The sequence below is a fragment of the Suncus etruscus genome, chromosome 19 (assembly GCF_024139225.1).
Source record: "Suncus etruscus isolate mSunEtr1 chromosome 19, mSunEtr1.pri.cur, whole genome shotgun sequence".
Classification (NCBI taxonomy): domain Eukaryota; kingdom Metazoa; phylum Chordata; class Mammalia; order Eulipotyphla; family Soricidae; genus Suncus; species Suncus etruscus.
Genome location: NC_064866.1, coordinates 29,537,489 through 29,551,905, shown reverse-complemented (window position 1 = coordinate 29,551,905; position 14,417 = coordinate 29,537,489).

Below are 14,417 nucleotides of genomic sequence, written 5' to 3'. Positions count from 1 at the left end.
AGAAACTGTACTCCAAATCCTGGGTCTTCTAGGAAATAGCTGTTGGTTCCTAATAAGTGTCCCAAGACTTTTTAATGCTTGTTATGTTATACCTCTTCCTTCTGATTCAGACAAACAGAGTAGCTGGGGACCAGACCCTGGGGATACATAGCCTGAGTTAAAAATTCTCCCCTGTTCTCCAGGTATAACAGAGGAAAGTCATTTAATCCTCAGTCTCTGTTTCTTTATGAAATGAGAGTGGTAATGATGACAATCAGATTTCAGAAGGACATGGTGACTATCCCATGATTCGTCCACTTTGAGCCTCAAGAGACTGCTGCCACAGAGTCATGCTTATTAAATATTAGTTATTATTGTTATCCACTCTACATCCTGTAAACAATTACTAAGAACCCACCATGTACCTACCAAGCACTACTGAACACAGATGATTCTTCAAAATGTCTCTTGTCCTCCAGAATCTTAAAGGTTTCCAAGTTCAGAGTCATCAAACCTTGAGTCATTGTTGATGTTCTTGCTATTAAAATCTTTTTGAGAGTCAAGTTCTCAGCAGACCACCGCAGATGACTCCTCAATTCTCTGGCAAACTCCAGCTGAGAGACTGCCTGGCCTTGCTTTCTTTCCCCTAAGGCATCTCAGAATCCTGCTGCTTTCAGAACTAGTCTCCTGACTGAGGACTCATTTCTCTGCATCTAGGCTCCTCGCCTCCACTTGCCTTATCTTTCTAGTCTAGGAAAGAACTAGAAACAGGCTAGTGAAGTAGCTAAGAGATGTTTTAGTAGCTCTCCCACTTTAGCCTGGAAAGCCCTTTAACCACAAAACTCTTCACTTCACCTGTTAAAAAGGAATCTGTAATCAAAATAATAACACCTTATCTCCTATCACTATTTTTAGCATTAAATGCTTAAACATAAGACAATAGTTTAGAATATCACCTGCCACAGAGTAAGCCCCCTAAAAGAATTTGTCATTATGACAGTCATTAAAAAGGGTCAACACTGGGACCTTAGGCATATAGTACAGTGGATTGGGCCTTTGCTTTACATTCGGCCCATTCAAGTTCAAATCCTATCATCCCATATGGTCCCCCACACCTGCCAAGAGTGACTCCTGAATGCAGAACCAAGAGGAAGTCTTGCACATGGCTGATGGGTTCTCTTCCCCCAAAGAGGGTAACATATCTGAATAAACAGAAACATTCCTGGCTGCTCCTGCTGTACAAGTATTTTGTCTTCTATCCCACCAATAACCCTGTTCGTTGTCATCTTGACAAATCCAATTCTTAGCAGACAGAAGAAATACCTAGAGGACAAAGGGGCGAAGGAATTGGAGAAATGAAAACATTAACACCATTGTGTGTGTTAATCTGCACTTCCCCTCCGCACAAGGGAGCCAGAAATGTGAGCATTTCTGCAAATCTACCACCAGAGGTCAGAGCTCCACCACAGCAAAGCTAAACTGCGCGCTAGGAGCCCACCAAACCCATTCCTCCAAGCCACCAAGCCCAGTCCAGTTCGGTTTCCCTGGGCTTTGTTTGACCCAGGATCTTGGACATCATTGTGTGATTAAAGACATCTGCCTGCCCAGGCCCCTCGCCCTTGGCTGCCTTGGTGCAGATTTAGATTTTTTTATTTTTAGATTTTTTTTCCCCCTGGCACTTTTTGGCTGAATGAGGAGGAAAAGGGAGTGAGGGAAAAGGGCTTATAAACAGACATATCATATGAACAGACAAACATCATCCCAGAATAAGAAAACTGCTGCCTGTTCTTGGATATTTATTGAGTGTGTTCAATTGACACAAAAGAGAAGGGCAGGTAATTTTATATTTTTTATAAAAAGGAAGGGGGACTTGGGTAGCTCCATTCTGTTGCTCTTACCCTCTTGGAAGCCTTGGCTCCTTCATGAGAGAAGCTATGGAAGAATGAACACATTTCTTAAAACAACACCTCTAGGCTTCCCCTCCCCCATCACTTTTGTCTTTTTAAATCAAGTTGTTCTTAGAGTGGGGTTTGTGCAGGCCATAGTGGAGTTTGCAGTGGAAAATTATGAGAATATTCATATTCTGTTTTCTCTATGGAGATTGAGTTCCTGTTGTCTATAGTCCCAGAGAAGTCCCAGAGATGTTACCCTGCATGGGCAGTATATTTCCCAAACAGCAGCATGTGCCCCAGATTGGTAGAGGACAAAGATATTGGACACAGAACAAGGGGCATCAGTTGTCTCTCTTTTCGCTGAAAGAGATATTATCTAATAGGGGAAATCACTAAGCTGCTCTGCATATTCTTTTTCGGCATGGAAATGATGGTTTCTCTTGAAGGGCAATACTGCTGGGGCTAGGGGTTCTTTGAAAGTTTCATAGCTGTTTACAATTTATAAATTTATTATTTATAAATGTTTCTCTTTGAGTCTCATGATGGATATGCATGAAATAAGAATGAAGATTTTTCATTATTTCATTTTATAAGAAAGAAAAATCAAATTTGCTGAATGAAGGTTTTTCTACTAAGGCCATGGAAAGAGTGGAAAATATTAGATTTTTTGGTCTGATTTTAATCTTTGTTCTCAGACACACACACACACACACACACACACACACACACACACACACACACACACCATACCCTGGAGTTTAATTAGTTTTTCTGGCACAAGAAACATGGCACATCTGGAATAGCTTTGACTGCTCTGCAAACACCTCCAATTTAGCACATTATTAACCTGTTATGAAACGCTCTTGTGATGATCATCACCTTCAGCAATGTCTCACTGGAAAATCTCCAGCCGACATCACAAAAGCCTTTTGCAGGTTGATGCATGCCCACCCCATCATACCCATTTTCATTCTTCCTTCCCCTAGATCATCTGGACAAATCACTTACTGTTGTTTGTCATGCCATTCGTATTATTGAGAGTGACTTAATGATAGACTTATTTAGAAGATAATTACTGTCTACCTGTTGATTCTCTGTACTCTTCCCTTTCATCGCATCTTCATGCCTACAGTAGGATGCTGCATTCCAGCCAATGTCCCCCCTTGCAGCCATTTTTTCTTACCCTCTAGGCATGCAGTGCCCTCTGGTTTACATTGCCTTTAAAAACATGTTTTCCCCACTATTAATCCTTCAGGACATAGCTTTGATAGCATTTCCTCCTGAAAGACTTAACTGCTCATTACCACAAATAGCTTGTCTGGATTTCATATCCCTGCTCTAGGCTCCACTGGCACCAATATTCCCTTCTCCATATTATGCGATTTGTCATCTCTTCTGGTCCATCAGTTCGCTGGCCACATCCAACACTGAGAGAGGCTCTGTCTTCCTCACAGTCTTTCTTGCTGGTTTTATTTTTTAGTGAAGATTCCTATAGTCTTCACTGGGTTCTGCTTTGGGAGTCAGAGCCAGTGAATTCTCTGTTCTTATATACACTTGCCTCAGTGGAGCAACCACACTTCTGGTAAACCAAAGCCTTTTTTCTTACATCCCCAAACTGGAGAATATGGGAAATAGTTTCTTTGGGGCTCTGAAAATTTCCCAAAAGGAGGAAATACACCTTCATTATAGGAATTTGATGATGTATAAGGAATTTTAAGCATATGAACAATAAGCATATGAAAACATACTCATAGATACCTATTATCAATAAATGCAAATCAAAACAATGAGTTATCATTTTACACCAGTAAGAATGGCATAGATCAAAAAGACTTGAAACAATCAATGTTGGGAGGGATGTGATGAACAAAAAGAAGGGAAGTCCTCCTCACTGTTAGTGGCACAGATGTCTGGTTCAGGCTCCATGGAAAATTTCTTAGATGAATATTTCTCATAAAAGTAAGACTAGATCTCCCAAATGATCCAGTGACTCCACATATTGGCTTTTAACCCTCAAATACAAAAATACTAATATAAAAAGACATATGCACATTATATTTATTGTCATGTTTAGTGCAATATATGGAGTATGAAAAATAACATGAATGTTAATGTCAGGCAAATAGATAAAAAAAATTGGGAGTCTACCACTAAATCCAATAGCAATCATCTATATCAGCATCAATGGACTAAATGCACTAATTAAGAGACACAGAGTGGAAAGATGGAACAAAAGCTGAACCAAACTCTTTGCTGCTTACAAGAAACATATGAAAATCAGAACAAACATAGATTTAAAGTCAAAAGTTGGAGAACAATCAACTAAGCAAACAACTACCTTCAAAAGACTGGGGTGGCCATACTAATATCAGATGACACTGACTTTATACTTAAAATGATTATAAGGAACAGAGGTGGAAATTTCTTAACAATCAAGATATATGTAAAACAGTAATAAATCACACTTTTAAACTTATATTCACCCAATTAGGGACCAGCAAAATATTTAAAAACAATTGATAATAGATTTGAAGGAAGCTACATAATACTAACACAATAATAATGGGAGACTTCAACACCACCCTGTCATCCCTCAGGTGCCTGACTACAGAGGAGTGTATAAAAAAACTGTGGTACATGTACACAGTGAAATACTATGCATGGGCCGGAGAGATAGCATGGAGGTAGGGCATTTGCCTTACACGCAGAAGGACGGTGATTCGAATCCCAGCATCCCATATGGTCCCCCGAGCCTGCCAGGAGCGATTTCTGAGCATAGAGCCAGGAGTAGCCCCTGAATGCTGCCGGCTGTGACCCAAAAACAAACAAACAAACAAAAAAACCAAAACAAAACAAAAAAGAAATACTATGCATACATTAAGAAAAAATGAAGTCATGAAATTTGCTTATACATAGATGGATTTGGATATTATGCTGAGTGAAATGAGTCAGTGAGAGAGAAATAGATATAGCCTAATATCACTCATCACTCATTTTCATAAGGAAATTGAAAGACAGAGTGATGATGATATTCAGAAACAATAGAGATGAGTATTTTAAGGACAAGTCCATGATAGGAAGCTAGCCACAGAGTGGAGAGTGAAGTTAGAGTAGAGAAGGGTCTACTGTGAAGGTGATAGTTGGAACTTATCTCTCTGAACAAAAATTGGGTGCTAAAAGGGATGGAGTGACATGCATCCCACACCCTTCATTGACAGTATGAAAATCACAGTGTCAAAGAAGAGAATAGAAGGAGGGAAAAAGAGAGATAGAGAGAGAAGTAGAATGCTATCCCAGAAGCAGGTTAGGGAGTGTGGATAGGATGGTAGAGGACATCAGGAAGGGTGAGGACATTGGTGATGGGAAATGAACATTAATAATGGCTGCTGTGTATTATATGAATGTAACTAATTACGAACTGTAACTTAATTATTAATAACTGTATCTGTTAAAATAAGTGCATTATATGACTATAAGTTAATTATGAACTGTAAATTAATCATGAACAATTTTATTTGTGAAAAAACTATATTATGAGCAACCTTGTAACCATGGTGTTTAAATAAAAATTTTTTAAATAAAAAAGAGCAAAAAAAATTTGAAAGACAAACCAGATATTAAACTGGTTTATTGATATCAGCAATTAAACTCTTAAAAGTGAAAGAAAAAAATATATATTCCAAACCAAACTCGAATACCAAGGCCCTGAGTGGTTCTAACTAAGGGTTCCAGAGGCAAGAAACATGAAGCCAGAGAGAGAGAGAGAAAATGTGAAAGAGCACAAAGTTAACCTAGATTAGATCTGCACATGGTCCCTCAAACCCATGAGGAGTGATCCCTTAGCAGAAGAGTCAGAAGTAAGCATTTAAATATGACTACAAATCACATAGCAGCAGGTTTCTGGACTCTGAGCCAAAGTCAATAATTCTTTCTCATACATCTTCTCTCCCCCCATACCTGCTTCCTCCTCTGGCGCACCATGCCTGAGAAACCCTGAGAAGAAGCACTTAGGCAGGCCTTAGTGGTAAACTCTGCAAAGGTCCACCATCTGGGCTCTGAGAGACTCTCTCTTCCTCTTCCCCTCTCCATTTCAGCAGTTTATGGTCCCACAGTTAAAAAAATCAACAATGGTCAGGATGAGAAAAAGAGCCAGTGACACATTTTTCATTAGAGATGTTTCCATGCACTTATACAGAATTACTTCTTCGTCTCAGTGTTCATAGACCACTCACTCGCTCAGATATCGTCTCAGTGTTCATAGACCACTCACTCGCTCAGATAGAGCAACTTCTGTGGATTGACTCACTGTGGTACCCTGGAATGTCAAGGTAGATAGACCTTAGCAATCTTAGATTCCACTCCTTACTTCAATATTGAGGAGTCATGCCAAGAAACAAATAATCTGGTCGAAATTACACTGCTGGGAGAAGACAATGTCAGGACATGAACTGAAATTTCTAATTGGTCTTTCTGTATCTGCTAATCAGACCAGGAGACCTCCTTTCTCACCTGTAAACACTGTTAGCCTGCTACTGTCCCCAAATGCACACTTCCTTTCTATTATGATTCAACGCCTTAATGGGGAAAGCATAGAATATGTTTAAGAACACAGGCTTGTGGCCAGAGATGTAGTATCATAGGTAAGGTGCCTGCTTTGCACACTGACACCAGTTTAATTCCCAGGACCACATATATTTCTTCAGACAATGTCAGGAATAAGTCTTGAGCATACCAGGTGTGAACCCCAAATCAAACTAATGAAAAAAATTAATGAAAAAAAAAAGGCTTGTAGTCAGACGGACCTGAAATAATAAGCTACCCGTATTTAATTATTTAACTTCCCTGTCTCAGAGTTCCCATATCTATGAAAATTATGCCTCGTGCCAAGGTTTGTTCTAGTTACAAACATCTACACCTAAAATCATTAAAACAGGGGGCTGGGGGGCCGAGAGATAGCATGGAGGTAAGGCGTTTACCTTTCATGCAGAAGGTCATCGGTTCAAATCCCCGCGTCCCATATGGTCCCCCGTGCCTGCCAGGAGCAATTTCTGAGCATGGAGCCAGGAAAACCCCCTGAGCACTGCCGGATGTGACCCAAAAACCACACACACACACACACACACACACACACACACACACACACACACACACAAATAGGGGGCTGGAGCACTAGCACAAGGGTAGAACATTTGCCTTGCATACAGATGATCTGGGACGAACCTGAGTTTGATCCCCAGCTTCCCATGTGGTCCCTCGAACCAGGAACGATTTCTTTTTTTTTTCCAAATAGTTTTTTTAAATTAATATCTTTATTTAAAAAAGAGAAAAACATTTCATCAATGTTATTTCTAGGGAAGTCAAAGGCAGCATTGCTCTGTTCCTCCATTGCTGTGCTCCTCCAAACAGTTATAGAGCATTCCTTTTTCACTTGAGTCTGGTTTAGTTTGTGCTAAATTATTTTTGAAGCCAAAAAGTATGCATATGCGGGCCCGGAGAGATAGCACAGTGGCGTTTGCCTTGCAAGCAGCCAATCCAGGACCAAAGGTGGTTGGTTCGAATCCCGGTGTCCCATATGGTCCCCTGTGCCTGCCAGGAGCTATTTCTGAGCAGACAGCCAGGAGTAACTCCTGAGCATCGCTGGGTGTGGCCCAAAAACCAAAAAAAAAAAAAAAAGTATGCATATGCATGCAAGATCTGGCATACAACTGGCTGCATTTGACCACGGTGTTCCACACAACAGGGTAACTCAAGATGGATACCTTCAAACACTTCTCTGCACAGAATATTAATTATTCATCATGTCCTTAAATACTTTGCTCTAATAAAATGCTAAGTGACATATTAAATATTCATCACAGCACACCTAGCACAGAGCCAGGTGTAGAATTAAGCAGGACAAATGTGATTTCTGATTGCATGTCTTTAATTTGAGGCACTAAATACCCCCAGGCAGCAGGAAATTCATCTTTTTCTGAAAGAAAGCCAATAAAGTCTATTCCATAACATCCCTTTATGTGCTGCCAAACTGTCTCTTATTTTCGTGGCAAAAAAGGTCTTTCCTTCTCCTTTTTAAATTTAATACATATATATATATAATCTTCATGCATGAATTTTGTGCATATAAATAAGCTATAAAACTACCACCGAGATCAAGACATAGAATATTGTTATCAACCCAACACTTAACTCATTATTTTGACAAGAAATTGTTATCTTTAAGTCTTACACTTAATTTAAAAGCAAAGGTCAAGTAGTGATCTAAGGATCATTAATTCTGAAATGAACTGAGGTAGAAATCTAGAAAACAGGAGGCATTCAGGGACAGGGAGAGATGATGATGGCTCGGTCTGGAGCAGTACAAGTAAGGAAGATGTTTGCAGAATGTATTTGGAGGCAGAGGTGACAAGATTGAATGTGACTAGAGGGAAAAGGTAGAGTTATGTATGATTAATAGTTTGACTTAGGCTTCTTGTGGGGGGGCTATCATTTATTGAACAAAAAAAGATGAGTAAGTACTGAGCTTGGCAAAGGAGTGAATTAGTAACAAGACAAGATCAATTACTGTCTTTGGAACTGCAAAATTTCGGAAACTGCTAGATATTTCAAGTGTAAAGTTAAGACTGGTGAGCTCAGGAAAGACATTAGACATAGGAGTGATTTGTCTTTAGAAATAAGTGGCTGGGGCTGGAGCAATGGCAAAGCAGTGGGGCGTTTGCCTTGCACATGGCTGACCCAGGTGTCCCATATGGTCCTCCAAGCCAGGAGCGATTTCTGAGCACATAGCTAGGAGTAAACCCTGAGCGCCATCGGGTATGTTCCCCCACAAAAAAGAAAAGAAATAAGTGGTTTATTGATGGATTTTAAAACCTATTAAAAATGTCATAGATTTACCAAAAGGTAAAGTGACCAAAAGATTTACCAAAAGGTAAAGAGACCAACAATTGTTTTCAGTGATGCCAAATCTTGCTTTCAGCATAGGCTAGAAGTAAGATTAAAAGAAAAAATATCTCTGCCTAATGTTTAAGCCAGTCTCAAAAATTAATATTTACTTTCAACATTGAAAATATATATATTCTATAGCCTTCCATTGTGATCCCAATGGTTTCTAACCAGGGAACATAGATCTTTTATTTTTTTTTTGGGGGGGGGGGTCACACCCGGCAGTGCTCAGGGGTTATTCCTGGCTCCAGGATCAGAAATTGCTCCTGGCAGGCACGGGGGACCATATGGGGCGCCGGGATTCGAACCAATGACCTCCTGCATGAAAGGCAAACGCCTTACCTCCATGCTATCTCTCCGGCCCCGGAACATAGATCTTTATAGATGATCTTACAAGTACTTTTCATTATAGCAAAAGACTTGATTGAATTGCATATGTTCCTCTATGCATGTCCCTCTTCATTTATAAAAATAACCACATCAACTTTTCTTTGTTCTGTCTAGATTTATAAGTACTGTCAATAAAACTGTATTAAGAAAATTGAAGCTTCTATTTAATAATAATATGTCTTCAGTTATTTAATTTTATTTCTTATACATGAAAGAATATGGCTTTTAATTAATTAATTTGGTTTTTGGGTCACATCCAGCAGCGCTCAGGGCTTACTCCTAGCACTATGTTCAGAAATCACCCTGGAAGGCATGGGGGATCATGTGAGATGCCGGGATTCGAACCACCATTTTTTTTTGTTTTGTTTTGTTTTTGTTTTTAAGTTCAGTAAGTTGTATTTTTTTCCTTAAAGGATAAGAGTAGAAAAATATATAGTAAAGGTGTGATAGTGGCAATCACCAATGTTTGCATAGGTCCAGAAAAATGGAGAAAATGGAAAAAAAGTCCTTGACCTGATTACAAAAAGGTCTCACCCCAGATTTATTGGCATAAGACAGACTCTGGGTTCCAGGCATACCAGTCTATCCAACTCCAGTCATTCTCAAGGTCCCAGTGAAACTTTTGCACACTTTAGCTATAGTTGGTATCAGACTTTGATATTTAAAGACTCTAAATTCTGTGCATTTCTTTCGTCGATGTCAGGCTGATGTGGAGCATCCTCTAGTTTTAGCATATCATTAAATGCAGAGTGATCTGCACTGCATGCAGACTGTTGCTGAGTCGCCTGGGTGTTGGGAGTACTCTTTGGAATAAGTCAATGCCAAAGCAGTGGTAGGTCTTCTCTGGTAGATGTTTGGATCCTAAGAATGTTAAAGACAATTGCAAATCACCATTTTTTACATGCAAGGCATACACCTTACCTCGATGCTATCTCTCCAGCCCCAAAACTTTTATTTTATCTAGAATTTTGTGACCACATCTGATGGTTCACAAACTATTTCTGCCTCAGTTGTCAGGGATGGAGCTCAGCAGTGTTCAGTGGACCCAATAAGTGAACCCAAGTTTCCCACATGCAAATAATCTGAGTTAAGTCCCTATTTTTAATTGGATTTTTTAAATTTTCATATACATATATATATGTATATATATATATCTATCTTTATTTAAGCACCATGATTACAAACAAGTTTGTAGTTGGGCTTTTTGTTTGCTTGTTTGTTTGGGCCACACCTGGTGACACTCATGGGTTACTCCTGGCTATGCGCTCAGAAATTGCTCCTGGCTTGGGGGACCTTATGGGACGCCGGGGATCAAACCCAGATCTGTCCTGGGCAGCTGTGGTACGTCCTAGGCTAGCACTGGCAAGGCAGACACCTTACTGCTCCATGCCACTGCTCCAGCCCCTGTAGTTGGGTTTTTATTTAAAAATTACATGTTCATTTTCTTTCCTCTCCAGCTGTTATAGCTATGGTGACTGTGTTTGTGTGTTCACTAGAAAGCATACATCAGATTGTAGTGTTTGCACACTCAGTCATCACACATGCCAGGGGTCTCCTTCTTTAGATGTGGTGCTTCCATACACCTGATGTGGTATGGCCAGGAATCGTGGTAGCATTATATTGCAAAGTTGCCAAGGACATACTCAATGAATGTGGGTGATAATGGAGACCAAACTGTGAGCTCAAACTTGCAAGACAGGTATTTTAACCATTGAGTACCCTGACTTCCAGTTATTTATTTTAAATGGAGTGAACAAACACATAACCAATTCATTTTAATAAAGAAAAATTAGGGTACTGGAAATACAATATAGCAGTTTAGGACTTAGCATGTAGCTGACCTGGGAACAATCCCTGACAACACATATTGGTCCCAAAGGTTCCACTAGTAGTAACCCTTGAGCTCACAGCATGAGTAAGTAACTCACCCCCCCCCAAAAAAATCTGAAATTTTCACCAAATAAAGAAAAGTAAGATATAATATAACAAGAAAAGTAGTTGACTCACAGTTTACTCCTCTCTAAAAATAGAAGAGTAATTGTTCCTAATTCCTTGAGCTACTCAGCAAGATTAGATAAAATTAAGCATGCAAGGACACATTGTAAGTACTCAGTACTTGGTAGAAGTGATAGTTCTATTATAATATTCTTTATACAATACAAACCCCAAAGGGAATAAATAACAAAATGCCTTTGAGTGAAAAATGTGGAAATGTGACTCTACTCAGTTTAATGATACAGCCTCTGTGTCAATCCTAACAACCTATTGCCAGGGCCTGGTCATCAATTCTGAGTTTTGCTTATGTCTAATAGCATGGTGAAATCCTCATTAAAAATATCTTTTTCTTTTTTAAAAATAAAACCAGACAATGAATCTACTCCCTCTCTCTGGATCTAGAAACTAGCCCATGGCTATTATAAAGGAATTCCAGTTTTACCTGGATGATCAAAGACCGAGGCAAGTTAAGGTACTCTGGTCTTTAGGAATAATTTCAGCTGATTTTTTTTGTTTTTCAACAATGTAGTGCATGAAACTCAAAAAAATGGCGCTCAGACCAATAAAAATACAGAACAGATCATAGTCTTTTTTTCTTTCACAGCCTTGCCTCTAGCTACTCTGCACTGAAAGAATATTACAGTTTGAGAAATGGATCAGAAAGGTTTAATTATGCTGCTGCAAGAAAGGACACAGCTGTGTCCCAGGATGATGGGAATGGCATTTTAACAAGAGTATCTGGTGATAGGAATGGAATCTTAACAAGAATATCTGGTTAATGCTTTAAATTTAAGTATTTTCATATAAAACATCCCATTTGATCATCAAATGGCCTTGCTGGTGAAATAGTACAAGAGTATCAGACATGTGGATTCTGGTGCTCAGAGAAATTAAAAACTTATTTAAATGTTATCTAGGTACTGGAAGCAGGAGACAAGCTCTGTTCTCAATACCTTTTATTGTCCTCTATAGAAAATCTCAATGTTCTAATAATTTGTGCATCATCTTAGCCCCATCAGAAATGACTGCACAGTTTGTCTCCATCCTAGAAAAAGCTAGGATTCCATCATCCACATACAGTCATGTGTCACTTAACGATTAAATATGTTCTAGGAAACAAGTCATCCATGATTTTGTCATCTTTGTATGAATGTCATAGAGTATAATTAAGCAAGTAAATTCCCATCGAACACTGTGACTAAATGATATAATGTCCCGAATTGCCCAAAAATGGTGATACGTGCACAAGGCTATAGTGACCTGGTTTTTAGATAAAGGTTCAGATTAATTATTTAAGTCATGATTTCTAGGCATTTAACAACTTTATTGTGAATAAAAACAGTAAATAAGACATCTGACTATTTTGCTCCAGATGAAGTCAGATACCTTGATATTTAATAAAGTTACACACACACACACACACACACACACACACACGTTACATATATTCTCTTTTGTACTGCTTTCTTCAAAATAGGTTTAGGTTTACAGCTAGAATAACTAGAATTTTTGTTTTTGCAGAAACATAAGACACTGGAAAATTTTGATTGTTTATAAAGTTTGATTTGAAGTATTGAATGAGATCTCTAGGTCATTGTTTCTTTTGCTCTTTTTGTTTTGTGTTCATACCCAAATGTACTCAGGTATTGCTCCTGGTTCTGTGTTCACTCCTGATAGGACTCAGGGAATCACATGCAGTATCAGTATTAAATCTGGTTTGGAGGTATACAGGTAAGTGCCTACCCACAACATTCTTTCTATGTTCTGGATCATTAGTGGTCAAATAAGAACATTTCAAATTGTTCCATATTTGTATTGTCTAGGATGATAGCTCATAATCATTCATCTTTTCATAAATATTTATTGTATTGTAGGGGCCATATCTACAACTTTGTTATTCAGGATTTAATCTGGGCTCTATGGTCAGAGACAACTTCTGGCAGGGCTCGGGTGGCTATATATAGTGCAAGTTATTGAAACTGGGTTGATTGTATGCAAGGCAAGGGCCCATGTTCACTATACCATTGCTCCAGCCCAGACTTTTGATAAATCTAAATGTGACAAATATGACTTCAAAACTAACTTTTAAATAAAAACTAAAACTTATATGGCCACATATGATTTGGGGGTGGGGGTGACAGTGCTCAGGAATTCTGCACTAAATTATTCCTGGAAGACTCAGGGGACCACACATTGTTTTTGACTATCATATTGGATAAAGAAATTTTAGGACAATATCCAAAGCTACAAATGAAATACTAATACTAGACCAAAACCTTTTAGACTTTCTGTCATAATTTTAGGGTACTTCCATAATTCAATAAGTATTTGATTCAATATATATTGATATATTTCTCTTTCTATATATATGTTGAATTGATATATGTATGACGAACCGACATGTGAATAAAATAAAATACTAAATCATAAGAGAAAATCATATATGGAACTAATTTAACATATATGGAATTAATGAAACTGTTTTAACATTCCTGGAGAAATCTAAAGTTTGTGGGATAAAGATAAGCACTGAAAATGGCTGCAGCTGCATGGGAATTCTTGGCAATTGTTTGTGTGAATGCAAACAGGTATAATGCAGATCACATTTGTCTTTCAGCTTCCCCATCCCCAAGAAGAGCTGTTTCCTTCTTGGGTGTATTTTCATAAACCAGATCTCTTGATAAGAAGACCCAATGTTGGAACTATGGGCTGAGAAGAATGTCCGGAAGAAGGTACAGGAACAGATGCCAAAACTTCCATCCCAATTCAATCAGAAAGATATTCTTTGGACAGAGTTCAAATTTGCCATTGCCTCTAGAAGTATTGGTTAGAATCAGGGGTCTCAAACTACGGCCGCCGTACAACATTTTGTGGCCCTGCCCTAGAGGAATCTTTTTTTGTTTTGTTTTGTTTTAGTTGTTTGGGTCACACACCCCAATGTTCAAGGCCTACTACTGACTTTGCACTCAAGGATCACCTGACTTTGCCTCCTGCGGCCCCCAGGTAAATTGAGTTTGAGACCCCTGGGTTAGATGCAGGAAATGAGACATCAATTTCCATCTTACCTCTATGCTATATCATTAAGGAGTTTCTTTCTTCCCACACAGTATCCTCTGTTTGTTTTTGTTTTTGCTTTTGTTTTGTTTTGGTTTGGTTTGGTTTTGGTTTTTGGGCCACACCTGGCGGCGCTCAGGAGTTATTCCTGGCTCTGCACTTAGAAAT